The following is a 14,028-nucleotide window of genomic DNA, read 5'->3' as shown; positions in this document are numbered from 1 at the left end:
GAATATGAATAATACTATAATTTAAAGTGGGTTCGGAAGAGTGTCAACTTTAGGAATTAGCGATCCCACTATCTTGGAGGATGTTGAATCTTCGTACGATATTTATGAAAGTGGATTTGGAAGAGTGTCAACTTTAGTTAGTATTCCACTATTTCGGAAGAGGTTCCAATTGAGTATGAGAACAAGTTGCTATCTATGATGCTACTGAAAATTATTATGAGGGAGGAATATGTGCTTGTAGGAGTTGCAATAATATCAAGTTTCCTCTCTAGGTGCTTAAAATTTTGAAGTTATACTTGTTTTGCCTTCCTATGCTAGTTGACTTTTGTTCCTATAATTTGTGTACTCAAAAAATCCCTAGGCATAGGAAGTGGGTTAGATTTAAATGTGCTAGTCATATTCTTCATGATGCTCTTTTTATGTTTCAACTCCTATCATTTATGTGAGCATCATTGAAATCATCATGCCTAGCTAAAAGGCATTAAAGAAAAGCGCTTGTTGGGAGACAACCCAATATTTACCCTTACTGTTTTTGTGTGTCTACATGATTAAGCTACTGTAGTAATCATGTTTTATAGCTTTTGTTTCAATAAAGTGCCAAGTAAGACCTTTGGGAAGACTTGGGTGAAAGTTAATGTGATCTTGCTGTAAAAAACAGAAACTTTGCGCTCACGAGATTAGATTTCATTTTTTACAGAAGAGTGATTTTGAGTTGATTCTTTTTGCGGAAGATTAATAGACAAATTCCTCACGTCCACCAATTTATTCCATAATTTTTGGAGTAGCAGAAGTATGGTTATTGTTCAGATCATTACAGACTGTTCTGTTTCTAACAGATTCTGTTTTCATCGCATAGTTTGCTTGTTTTCTAGTTTCTATGGCTTATATTTCTCAATATAAATTGTAGAAATGATATGGAAGTAGGCATTATGTGAAAAAAATTATGAACCTTGTCTTTTACAGTACCAAAGTGCATGGTTTACTCTTTATCATACTAACCTATCTCACGAAGTTCCATAAAGTTTTGTGTGATTGAAGTTTTCTAGTTTTGGGTGAGATATCGATATGAGGAGAATAAGGAGTGGAAAGACCCCAAGCTTGGGGATTCCCAAGGCACCCAAAGGTAATATTCAAGGAAGGCTCAAGCGCCCAAGCTTGGGGATGCCCCGGAAGACATCCCCTCTTTCGTCTTCAAAACTATCGGTACATCTTACTCGGAGCTATATTTTTATTCGTCACATGATATGTGTTTTACTTGGAGCGTCATTTTCTTTTATTAGTATTAGCTTGCTGTTATTTATAATAGTGTTTTGCATCTTTATTTTCAATAAAAATGTCAAGGATAGCCTTTACCATGCTTATTTTGCTAGTATACATGTTGCTGTTTGAAAACAGAAAGTTTACCGCTGTTGCAAAAATTCCCTAGGAAAGTCAGAGCATGATATAATATTGAAACCTTTTGCATAATGATCTCTGATAAATATACTACAGTGGGAATTTTCTCTCATAATTTTTGGAGTTAGGGAAGTATTGATACTCTTGCATTCTTTACAGGCTGTACTGTTTTGATAGATTGCTATTATGTTTGCATTGTTTGCATATGTTTGCTTGTTTAATGATCCTATTTGAGGATAGGAGTATTAAATATGCAGAGGCATTTAGTATGCAATGTTGAATAATAATGCTAGTGACTTGTTACAGTAGAAAATGATAAAGTTTTGCATTGGTTTATACTAACCTATCTCACGAGTTCTTGTTGAGTTTGGTGTGGATGAAGCTTTTGGTAAAAAGAGAAACCATGATATGAGAGGAATTAAGGAGATATAAAAGTTCAAGCTTGGGGATGCCCAAGGCACCCCAAGATAATATTCCAAGAAGTCTCAAGCATCTAAGCTTGGGGATGCCCCGTTAGGCATCCCACCTTTCTTCTTCAACAACTATCGGTTAGTATCGGTTGAGCCTAAGTTTTTGCTTCTTCACATGAGTTGTGCTATCCTTGCATTGTCATTTTATTTTGTTGTTGTTTGAATAAAATCATTGGATCTGAAATTTTGAATAGAAAAGGAACCCTCCCATGGCTAGGTAATTATTTGCCTACTCAGTGTCCTGCACTCATATCTTTTGGAGTCGTTTGTCATTTACTCATGTGCTTCATGTTTATCCTATGAGTAAATGGGGGAATGAATTGAATGTCATGAATCTGAACTTCTATATGTTTCTTATGCTTATAACATGGTTAGTGATGACTTCACACATAGAAAGTATGAGGCATAAAAGTTCTTGAGAGTTGGCAAACATAGTTTTGATCATCGTTGCAATTAATAGGAAGTAATAAGGAAAGAGAGGTTCACATACAAATATATTATCTTGGACATCTTTTATGATCGTGAAGCACTCATTAAGTATGACATGCTAAAAGAGTTGACTTTGGACAAGGAAGACAACGTAATGGTTTATGTTTTCTGACATCTCAGTTAAAGTATATTGTCATTGACCTTCCGAACATGCTGAGCTTGCCTTTCCCCCTCATGCTAGCCAAAATTCCTTGCACTAAGTAGAGATACTACTTGTGCTTCCAAATACCCGTAAACCCAGTTTTGCCATGAGAGTCCACCATACCTACCTATGGATTGAGTAAGATCCTTCAAGTAAGTTGTCATCGGTGCAAGCAATAAAAATTGCTCTCTAAATATGTATGACTTATTAGTGCAGAGAAAATAAGCTTTGTACGATCTTGTTGTGGAAGTAATAAAAGCGACGGACTGCATAATAAAGGTCCACATACAAGGGGCAATATGAAGTGACGTTCTTTTGCATTAAGATTTTGTGCATCAACCCTAAACGCGCATGACAACCTCTGCTTCCCTCTTCGAAGGGCCTATATTTTACTTTGTGTTTTTACTTTATGCTTGAGTCAAGGTGATTCTCACCTTCCCCTTTTTTCATTTTATCCTTTGGCAAGCTCCTCGTGTTTGAAAGGTCATGATATATATATCCAATTGGATGTAAGTTAGCATAGGCTATTATTGTTGACATCATCTAAAGGTGAAGGTGAATATGTTGGGAGGCAACACAATAAGCCCCTATCTTTCTCAGTGTCCGTCTGAAACTCCATAACCACAAGTATTGCGTGAGTGTTAGCAATTATAGAAGACTATATGATAGTTGAGTATGTGGACTTGTTGAAAAGCTCTATTCTTGACTCTTTCTGATGTTATGATAAATTGCAATTTTTTCAATGACTGAGATTATAGTTTGTTAGTTCTCAATGAAGTTTCTGAACCATACTAGACATTGTGAATAGATTGTTACTTGATCATGAAAAGTCTTATGAGATAAGCTACTATTATGACACATATTGATGCTAGAAAAGGTGATTGAAATTATCATTGATCAAACTTGTGCACCTTCTAGCATTCACACTTCATAAATTATTTCTTTTATCACTAGCAGAGTGGCCCGCTCGATGTGCGGGCTAGGATTTTGGGAAGTTAAAATTTGAGAAGCGCGGGCAAAGCTTTTATAATTTCCAATTCGATATGAAGTAAATTATAGTCTTATGTGGATATATGTAGAAAGGTTATTATATTTACCATAATAAGATATGTAGATTTTTTTGTTTATAAGCTAACTCTTAATAGCATTAAAACACCTAGAGTGGGTATATGATAGTAGAATATTTACAAAAATGCCTAACATTAGCCTTTGAGAGGATGGGCAAGTAATAAAGCCTTATTCTCTAAAACCCGCCTAATTTTTGTACATATGTTTATTCTTTCTCGTAGATTTCGTAATGCAAATGTTTGAAAATTTGGGGTGTGCCTAGAAGTGAATGAGACCACTGCGATGATCATCCAACTACAACAATAATTATTGTTTATTTACACCCTTACTCTTCTATTCATGTTCAGCTTTGCACATATTGCTTTGACCTCACTGATCTCCCTATTTTTTGGACATTGGGAAGGAATTGATTCATCAAGATGATCACTTCTCCATGCAGATGATCTAACTCTTTCTTTTCAGCATGTGGCATATCTATCCACATATGATACGTTCACACCAATGTCTATACCATCATTTTATGGTCTGACCATGGATATACTGCATGTTGTTGCTGTGATTGCGAACACACATATTTTATCCTCAAATAGCCAGGCATAAAAATTAGACACCCATAATTAAGAAACAGTAAAAGGGAGCTAGCTACGCCCTCTCACAACGATTTGATGTCATAGCCGTCGGATCGCACTAATAAACGACTTAGATCTCCTGGTCGTGCTTCTGAGGGCATGTACAATGGTTGATAAGGTAGTCTTATCTTAAATCTTGCATGTTATTTAGAGATGACAAAAAAACATGTCTACAATGGGTCATCTCTTAGCCTTATCTTCAATAACTAGTTATTCCTAAAAACGTGGTGAGACATATTGTGCTAAGAGATCATCTCTTGCCTTCTCTTAATTAAGAGAAGACAAGCCTTTTCTTATAATTTCTCTCTCCTCCACCTCATCATTTATCCTACGTGGCATTGTTAAGATAGAACCATTGTACATGCCCTGATCAATTCTAGCCAGTTGTCAACGTATCAGTCTCGCGATCCGGCTCGGCCCACGGTAGCCGAGCCGCTACTCCGCAGACCAACTATGGTGGCTTGTGGTTAGTCCGTGGTGGGCTGCTCTGAAAAAGAAAAGGTCCATGATGGGCGATGCCTCATTTTCCCACGATGCGTCTGATACGGCGGCGGCGGCTGTGGGAAGGAGGAGATTCGATAGAGCACCATGGCCAAAGAGGACGATAGCGCACCGGCGGTGAGTTGGCTTTCAGCGCTACTCCACCATCCTTCTCTTTCCTGCTCCGCTTTCTCCCTGCTGTGGCGACAGCGCTCTAGGCAATCATGGTGTGTTATCCAGTGAGATTCCCATCTTATCTGACGGCGGCGCCGGCAGCGGCGGCGCTTCTCTCTCCGGCTTGGTGGAAAGGAGTAAGAGGCGTAGGCGATGCACAATCATGTAGTGCACTAGGGCTGGTCCAAACCCTACGCAGCGGCCCACGACGTTCAGGCTTGACCGCCTACGAACTGGAAGGCTGCGCTACGCTCCCGCCACTTCCGCCCGTGTTATTAGTGGCCTGAGTACTTTTTTTTTAGAACGAAGGCTCACGGTGAGCCCGGCTTTGAATTAACAAAGCCATCAACCGGACAGGGATACAAACTCTGGAGTACAACCTCGACACAGAACCATAAAAAAGAAATCACGGCAAGATACAATGGTGCCGGGAGCAGCTCACATGCCAGACATACAACAAACTGAAAAAAAGGATCTACATGAAGCACCAAGCTTGAGGATGTCAAGGCCTCTTGCACACGCAAAGCCTAGGAGAAGGGGGATGCCGGCTTAGGAGAGGAAGATCAGATGACCGAAGAGGCAGCCCTAGCCACAACATCTGGGACCAGCAAGGAAGCACCACCATTCAGATCCATTGTCGAAGAAGGCCCCTGCCTCCTCGCCTGGCTCGAAAGGCGCCGAACCGTCGACAATGAACACGTTCACCCTAGAACCTGGATGAGAGGCACCGAAGGCATCCACATGGTTGGGATTAGGCAGACGCGACCTGTCGTCGACTTCTCACCTGGAGCAGAGCAACACCGAAAACCAGAGACTTGGGCATTCAAGAGGAGAGCTGCCAGGATGCACGAAGGAGCAGCAGCCCACCACCAGGGGGAGCACAGCACCGCTTGAGATAACTGCTGCCGCCGACACCCACTGCACACCTCACGGCGAAGACCAAATTCCCACCTTGCTCCCAAAGCAGCGCCTTCAAGAAGGAAACGGCGCCAAGGGCGTCGCCGCCGCCCAACATCGTTGGGGTTTTCACCCGGGAGGACAAGGGGGAGGGGGTGGGGAAGGTATACCTGACCAGCGCCTCCAAGAAGGTGCGCGGCGCCCGCGGGCGTCGCCGCCGTCACAGCCAGCAAGGCGGCTAGGGATTTCTCCTGGCAAACTTCCCGTCCCCACTCCCACCCGGCGAAGAAACCGGCGTCCAGGACGGAGCCGGCCAGATCTGGGGAGAGGACTTGCGAATCCGCCGAAGAGGGTGGAGGGCGGCCAGATCTGGAGCCGCGGAGCCGAAGCCGCCGCCGCCACGCCCTGGCGCGCATCCACCGGCTGCCTCGCCGTCCACACGGCCGAGGGGCACCGGCCCGCACCTGCGCCACCATGCGCCGAGGGTCCGGTGGCGCCAATCCCGCCGGGGCCGCCGCCCCGGGTCGCAAGGCCCCCCGCGAGAGATGCAGAGCAGTAGGAGAGGCCCCGCCGCCACCATCCTCAGCAGCGCCCCGGGCGAAGCCGGCGGCTGCCTCAGGCGGCGGCGAGGAGAGGGGTGGCGGGGGAGGAGACGGCGGCGGCGGGCTAGGTTTTCGGCCCTCGAGTCGCCCGAGAGGGCGACGCGAGGGAGAGAGGGGGGAGACGACGGATCACTCATGTGCGATCGGCCTGAGTACTTTTCCAAGCGACTTCACCAATTTCGAAGGTATTCCTGTGAAAGCTGCTGGCGTCCCACCTTGCTCCCTGAATGCCCTTCGTCTCACAAAGTCCATGCCATCGTCAATGCAGAGATTAGACGATCCTGCTGTTCCTTTATCCTCTTGACAGCCCTTATCTTATTTGCAATCTACGGTGTTAATGTTGATTTTTAAATTTGTACCAGATTCTTTGACTTTGGACATCAATCCTGGAGGCTGAAATCTTAGTTGTTTGCTTGCCGCAATGTCATAGCTAGGAAGCTTAATTTGCAAGATCGGGAAGTTCAGGTACTGCACACAGTTCCATAAATGATATTCATGCATTAGCTCTATTGGTTATATGCAAATTTACAAACAGATTACGTGTGCCCATTTGTTTTGTTAAACCACGCCCTTGAAACCCTTTGTTACTACTTACTTTAGCAAGCTCTATGTAAGTTCCGAAGTTCGTTGCAAAGTGTCAGCCTACTACTATGTTCTATATTTGGTTGTTTCTTTACTTCTGGATTATTTTATGTAATTGCTCCTTGGTTACTGTAGTGATTATTGATCACATGTAGATTTGAAGTTTTGCAATTTTAAACACTCATATTTTCTAGATATTTGTACTCTGCAAATTCCAGCAGGTATTTCTATGATTCTTCATTTTCTATTCAAATGGATGGGCGCAGCAACGCGCGCCTTTATGATCTAGTAAGAGATGTGTGCAAGCTATAGTGAAAAAGTTTAAATAACTAACAAAGTAGATATACGATATTTTTATCGTATGCTGGTCAAGTGCTGGTGGTAAACATGATTTTACCATTTGATGGTTTTGATGGTATGTGGAATTATCGTTTCATATTTGGGAAAATATTGAGCTCACACTTCATCACTGAATTCTTTGGGGGCGCCTCGCTGTAGCCGTGGGTTTGCCGGATACGCACGATTATGTTGATAGTTCGTAAATGATACTTTCATATGCATAGTCCAAATAACAATGATGGTTACCGGTTCGGGTTTTTTTTCTACGGTCGTGTAATATTCAGAATATTTTACAGCATAAAGTATTATAGGAGTATATAATTTAGGCTGAGCACACGTATGTGAACTCCACCTGTACAGAATCTGATTAGTAGGAATTTTTTGAGTTGTCTTTAAACCAATGGTTCTTTTTCTTCTGGTGGAAGCCAAACAGGATCACGGACATGGTACAGACTGCACACATTTTTCTGGTGGAAGCCGAACAGGATCACCACTCGCACCTTCACACACTCACACGTATCTCTTTTTTTTTTTAAGCTCACTCACACGTAGCTCTTGAATATTCTGAAACAAAAACGTAGCTCTCGCTGCACTCCCTTTTCATGTTCTTCCGTCCCCTCGCTCCACCAAAAATCCAAAATTGCTTCCACTCGAGCTCAAGATTCCCAACAACACCTCAATTCCCCTCTTGATTCCTTGCCGTGACCTTGCTCGTCCTCACCTGCACGCACCGCTGCAGCTCGGCTCACTGGTGCGGCCACGGGGTGAGCCTAGTTTGGCTCACTGTACGCCTCCTCGATCTCTCAGGCCGGTCAACAGCGACGGAGGGGTAGTAGGGCTTGATGAGAAGCTGCGCCATGGAGGATGCGAGCTTGCCGATCTTGACTGTGTCGTCCTCGTTAGCGTCCTTGGAGGGGATGTGGGCGTGGATCTCGTCTCCCGGAGCCAGCTTGGATCCACATCGATTGTGAGGATGCTGGCGGCGTTGTTTTCCCTCGCATCGTGGTTGTCCCCGGCAAGGCAGCCCGGTAGGTCGTCTTCATCCTCGACAGTGGCAGCCTGAATTCAGCGACTCGTTCTTCCACCTAGAGGTCCCCACTTCTCCCTTTTCCTATCTTTTTCTTGTTTCTTATCCTGTCTCTGCATGTGTATGGCTAAACCAATATAATGTGCATTAAGCTACAGCTTGGTAGTGAAAAGATGTAAATTTATTCATGCCCCCTCCACCTTTTTCTGTGCTTGGGACTTGCGTCGGCAGAGGCCCCTCTGCCCTCGTTCAGATTCAACAAATTTAATAAGTAATTAGTTTATTTGTGATTAGCTATAGCTTTAAGATTTCCCAAAGATTGAATTAATTTTAATAAGTGATATGAAAATAGGTGCTATTACATTTTGCATATTAACTGTAACGATCTGTGGATACTGTCACTATTGTATTGCAGAATATGATAAGCTTAAATATCTGATAATATATAGTGTCGACAAATTATAATATTGAGTTATTTCCATTGAATGTTGATGCATGTTTCAAATACTTCTGGGAGTAGTAGATTATATCTGTCCTGCCATATCATGTTATTAGCATAGAAAAGTCAGTTTTGCTCCATGTACTTATGGTTATCTATAAAGGCTAGTAGCATCTGTAAGTGTGTGTTTAGTTCCTACCTTAAGAATATTTTTGTGTAGACTATGTTCTTGACCACATCATCCTTGTTGTTAGTTCATTTGCTATATAAAAGAAAATAACAGGTGTGATCAAGTCAATAGGATATTACTTGCAAGTGTTTTTCTAGGTATTCCCTTTCTCTTATGTTTCTCATGAACTCCTTGAGTTTTATGTGGAACACTCGGTCAACAATATCAGACCTTTCTCCTCGCAAAAAAAAAAGGAAAACCAACAATATAAGATCTTTCTGCTGCTGCTTGGCCTACTTCCTGTAGCATAGATAGATTGAATCTCCGGCCAAGTTGCGTTGCATGTGAGTGTCACAAATAGGTCTGTGTATCCAAGCGACTGACATATTTACATAGCTTCTTGGTAGTTTTGTGCTTTGTATCTTGGGCTATCTGTCAAGCTGGATGGCACATGGCAGTTGTATTCTCCTTCATACCTGGTCAACCATTGTATTTCTATTGCGTCTTGCAAGTCAGCATACAATTCGTTCTTAGGTTTACTTGATGTCTTTCGATCCAGTCTATTTGTAAAGCAAAATATATGCAAGGGCAATGAACTGCAATTTAGGCTTTTCACACACCAGCAAGTGTTTCGACAGGTTAGTATGTTGTTGTATATGATTCTCATAGTATTCCAACATTGTTATATCCTTTCTCTTCCACTTTGCACCTTCTTTTAAAGTGTAATGTGTATTTTCTCTCTACCCATCTTCTCCGTAGGGGAATAATAATATATACTGCATAGCCATGAATTTTGAATGGTTCTCTGATATTCTTTGGTCTCATGTCTGTGTACTGAACAATGATATCTCATCCTTTTCTATTCTGTGTTGTATCATTCACAATCAAGGCTGCAACTTCAGTTGCAGATGGCATGTCATGTCGTCTTAATCTCACGTTGTGATAGACACCTTTTCAAGTTTATCCTTTGCCATTATGAGTGTTTTAGCTAGCACATGATATGGTTCCCTGTGGCAATTCAACAATGCTGATTTTGTCGCTGTCTTGGTTAAGCCATACTACATGGAAATTTGTTCTCATGTTGTTTTGACAAAGAAATAATTGATAGCTACGGTCAGGACGAAATGTAGCATGTCTTTATTTATTTAATACACCACTTTAAATTAGTTGCAGATCATATGGAACTGCATAGGCGGACGGGCTTGATAACCATTTGTGGATGGTAAACTCTGTAAGATCAGATATTTGTACATCAAATACACTGGGTTATTGAAGAAACTTTTGTAAGCCTGGAAAGAATGGAAGACATAGATAACACAATTGTTGCTCAAAGCAGAAGCAATCTATAGTATTGTTTCCAGTACACCTTACTACAGTCATGCATCATGTAAGAGAAGTTTAGCAGTTGAATTCAAAGAAGTAAGTAAAGATAGTGGATGATAATACACTTAAAGAAATAAGTTTGTACAATTTTCTTCGCTCACGTGGTTCAGAGATTCTTATTTTGGCATAGTTGTGCAGTCTGGCACATCTCCATCTATGATCGAATGTTTTCTCATTTTCTTGTCTTGAAGTTTCATTCTCCTCTCCTAACTTGTCATTGTTTATTGACCGGACTCACATCAGTAAGAAATTATTTGAAATATTTTCCTGGTCCAAGCTTAAACCACCAACCCACGTGTGCCTACTTGAATCAGAAATCCAAGCTAAATCTTTTTCTTATAATACCACCTATTAAAGATTCATGGTTAGTAATGGATCAACTTGTTGTATTGCATATTTGGTACTTTTAACCACCTTGGCAGTTTTCTAACATTTTTGCTATGTGGCCCACCTTTTATTTCCTTTGGTTCTTCCTGCACAATGGAGAAGATGAGATATTGTAAAATCGCTGTGTAGTACTGCTCAAGGTTACGAAGATTTATGATTTTGATATTTTTTCTGCTTACAAAATTTCGTCTTCGTAGGAGATCAACTTCCAAGACCAGTGGATGTTAAGTTCCAATCTTCATTTGAAAACACAAATATTGTGAGTACCTTTTACCCCAGTGGTGTAGTTACATGCAAGTCCATAAAAAACATATGTTTAGTGAAGAATAAGATTGCAATTGAGGATGGCAAGTTCATCCACAATTAAAAATCGCAAGGTGAACTTAGGGTCTGATCTGGACTTAAAGGCTATTGGCTCTGTTCATTGATATAAGATGTTTTATATGGCAAGTCTAGAAAATGTCTTATATTACAGAGGCAGTACTTGATTGTGTTGTCACACCTTAAATTAAGGACCTGGATTGTACTCCTGATTCTAAGAATATGATAAGATTGCAATCAAGGATGCGAAGTTGATCTACAATAACGACTAAAAAATCACAACAGGAACTTAGAACATGATTAAAAAGCTATTTCATTGTGTTGTCATACCTTGAATTGAAGATGTAAGTTGTATTTTCATACCCAAAAAGTATTGTTTTTGAGAAAAAGAATAAACTTTATGTCAGTTCTATATGATCTCTGTAGATGGTACTTGCCGGAGGTGGTCTGCTTGCTCGATGGAGCCGATGGCACAATCAAGGAGATTTGGACACTCGCTTGTGAGAGTTACTTTTTTTAGGGAAATCCATTATGACGGTGTATATTGATCTGCAATAATAGCTACATCAGCCAAAAGGACGGCAAGTTAAAAAGCTGGAGGTTGCTTGTCATGGATATGAGTCCAACCTATTGTGAGTTTTGTTTTTGGGACCGTGAGATTGATTGTAAGATTGGTGTAAAGAACATGACATGGATGGTAAAATTGATCGTGAGATTAGTGTCTTCATGGGATATGGGGAAAAAACAAAGGGCATGTATGGCTTGGATGTTCAAGAGAAGTAATCAACCTACCTACCTGGTCACGCTGCGTTGTGTGAGCCGGCCACCTCGAACTCGGCGGAGGCGACATGTGCCTTCTGCTTGGGTGTTTTCTTTCTTTGCATCCCTAAATCGTAGGAAGGCTGGAAGCTTAGATTGATGCGTGGTGGATTTTTTAGAGGCAAAAAGTTACTTGCTTTGCATCCCTAAGCTTTTCTTTCTTTGCATCCCTAAATCGTAGGAAGGCTGGAAGCCTAGATTAATGCGTGGTGAATTTTTAGAGGCAAAAAGTTACGGGAGGAAAGGATGGTCTTGCGTGGTGGAGTTTTTCGAGGAAAAAAGTTACATGAAGAAAGGACGGTCTGGTCCATTATAATGGCAGTGGTGGGTAAATTTTAAGTTAAATCTAATCTAATGGCTATATAATTTTCTCTATTATAAATTAACGGTTAGATGTTTCTAATTTTTGTGGTAACTAGGTATTCGCCCGTGCGTTGCCACGGGATCCAAATTTTCATATAACGTGATAAGAGGAGCATACATGGATAAATTTTGAGGTGAATGAATAAGCAAAGGAGATTAAAACTTCTGGAAACTTTGACTTGAAGGCCAAAGAACATCATGGAGTCAAATATAATTATCTGAATGACATGATGTTTTTTCACGAAATAAGATATCTTTACATTTAAATTTTTACAAGTCCCATCATTCAGCAATAAATGTAAAGAAAAAGATGGGAGGTAATAATATGAACCATTTACAAAACATGTTTATCTACCCCCTTTTCCATAAACAATCTGTACCTGAAAATTGCATTCCACGTGTCATTGCAAATGTACAAGAACAGAAATACCTAGGACAGTTTTTTTTTTCAGAAGTATGACGACAGGTAAAAAACATAGAATGGATTGGCTGGTATATATAACATGCTATCACGTTTCGATGTTTTATCAATTGAAACCAAATAACAATTTTGGACTTGTGAGAAAGCATGAAAAAAAATGCTAATGTCAAAGTCTAGAAATTCAAGTATTTTTTTTACTAAAGTTGTAAGATACAACAATCTTCAGCATTTGGTTAACTGGGAATAGAATTAAAAAATTAAAAGATGTGGCAAATCAGAACAGACGAAGTTCAAGAATCGCTTCTTCTCATTTGATAAAGTCGTGTGTTATCCATATAAATGTTCAGAAATATGGTACTAATGGACAAAATTAAACATCAGGATGATAACTAATAAGTACAATACAATGAACCACGGTGTCACATATACGCATACATCAACACGTCCGATCTCAACCTCCTTAATTCCACCTTACCCATTTGAAGCACCAAAGAACAGTTTGGAATTTAAATCATCTCAGCTAAGTGCAAACACGCACCTGATGCCAAACAGAAAGCGCAAACAAGCACATGAGGCTTCAGGTTTCATCGGCATGGTTGAAGGCTTGAGGCATCGTCGATGCCTGGATTAAGATAGACTGCGGCTGCCCTACTCGCCATGGAACCTGCTTGCTTTGGACCTGGGAGCTGAAGACCAAAAGACTGAGACAAAGATATAAGCTAAGGTCGCGGCGTCGCAGATTGGCGGGGAGTTGCGCGATGAGGAGGTGATCCAGTGGGGACGGGTACGGCGGGGAGCCACGGCTATACAGATGTATGCCGCGTTCTCAGAATCTCAATCCCTACGCCCCTTAAGTCTGCCTTCCCATGCTCCCTGGACCAGTCGCGCCGCGTTGTAACGTCGTCGTCGCCGCAGCCGCGCCGTTCCAGGAGAGAGGACCAAGGAAAAGAACTGGTGCAGAGGCAAAACTGGTACATCACCTCCGCGCTCGCCGATGCTACCATCACCGCCACTTGATCTCTCGCGCCCCCGCAGAAGGCGAGACGAGATGGCGGACGGAGTATGGTTTCTTCGGTGTATTAGTTGCGCCGATCTGCGCGGTGCTCCTAGAGGTGCTTCACAATTCACATCATGGCATGGTCTCCAGCTCCCATCATCAAAGGAGAAATTACTGGCGTCCAAAGGCGCGGGGTATATGAGAGATTAGCGTCCATAATTGACGTGAATTGTGATTGATTGCCAAAGAAAGAGATTGATTGCCCACACGGAAATTACCAAAGAAAGAGATTGATTGCCCACACGGTAATTAAGTATTTTACCAAATATGGATCGGAAAAAAACTGGTGGAGGGGAGGGGTAGCGAACGGAGAGGGATGGACGAAGAGTGCGACGACGTAAGACGGGAGACGGAACCTTACGGTCCTTTTAGGTA

General features: G+C 41.7%; 2 long non-coding RNA genes across 3 annotated transcripts; one reads left to right on the top strand and one right to left on the bottom strand.

Moving 5' to 3' along the window:
- The first annotated feature begins 7,790 nt into the window (after nt 1-7,790).
- On the top strand, nt 7,791-11,788 carry LOC119335312. 2 transcript variants are annotated; one of them, XR_005161808.1, is made up of 2 exons: nt 7,791-10,931; nt 11,420-11,788. It is a non-coding gene; the product is annotated as an uncharacterized LOC119335312 (long non-coding RNA). The 2 variants fall into 2 exon arrangements; XR_005161810.1 differs by having other exon boundaries at nt 11,401-11,788.
- Nucleotides 11,789-12,389: 601 nt separating this feature from the next.
- Nucleotides 12,390-13,798, bottom strand: LOC119305185. Its single transcript, XR_005148577.1, has 2 exons — nt 13,135-13,798; nt 12,390-12,555 (listed from the first exon to the last, which is right to left on the bottom strand). It is a non-coding gene; the product is annotated as an uncharacterized LOC119305185 (long non-coding RNA).
- Between the last annotated feature and the right edge of the window lie 230 nt (nt 13,799-14,028).

Source organism: Triticum dicoccoides, chromosome 1B (assembly GCF_002162155.2).
Source record: "Triticum dicoccoides isolate Atlit2015 ecotype Zavitan chromosome 1B, WEW_v2.0, whole genome shotgun sequence".
Classification (NCBI taxonomy): Eukaryota; Viridiplantae; Streptophyta; class Magnoliopsida; order Poales; family Poaceae; genus Triticum; species Triticum dicoccoides.
The sequence above is the reverse complement of the archived record's forward strand: the minus strand, read 5'-3'. Positions and strand labels throughout refer to the sequence as shown.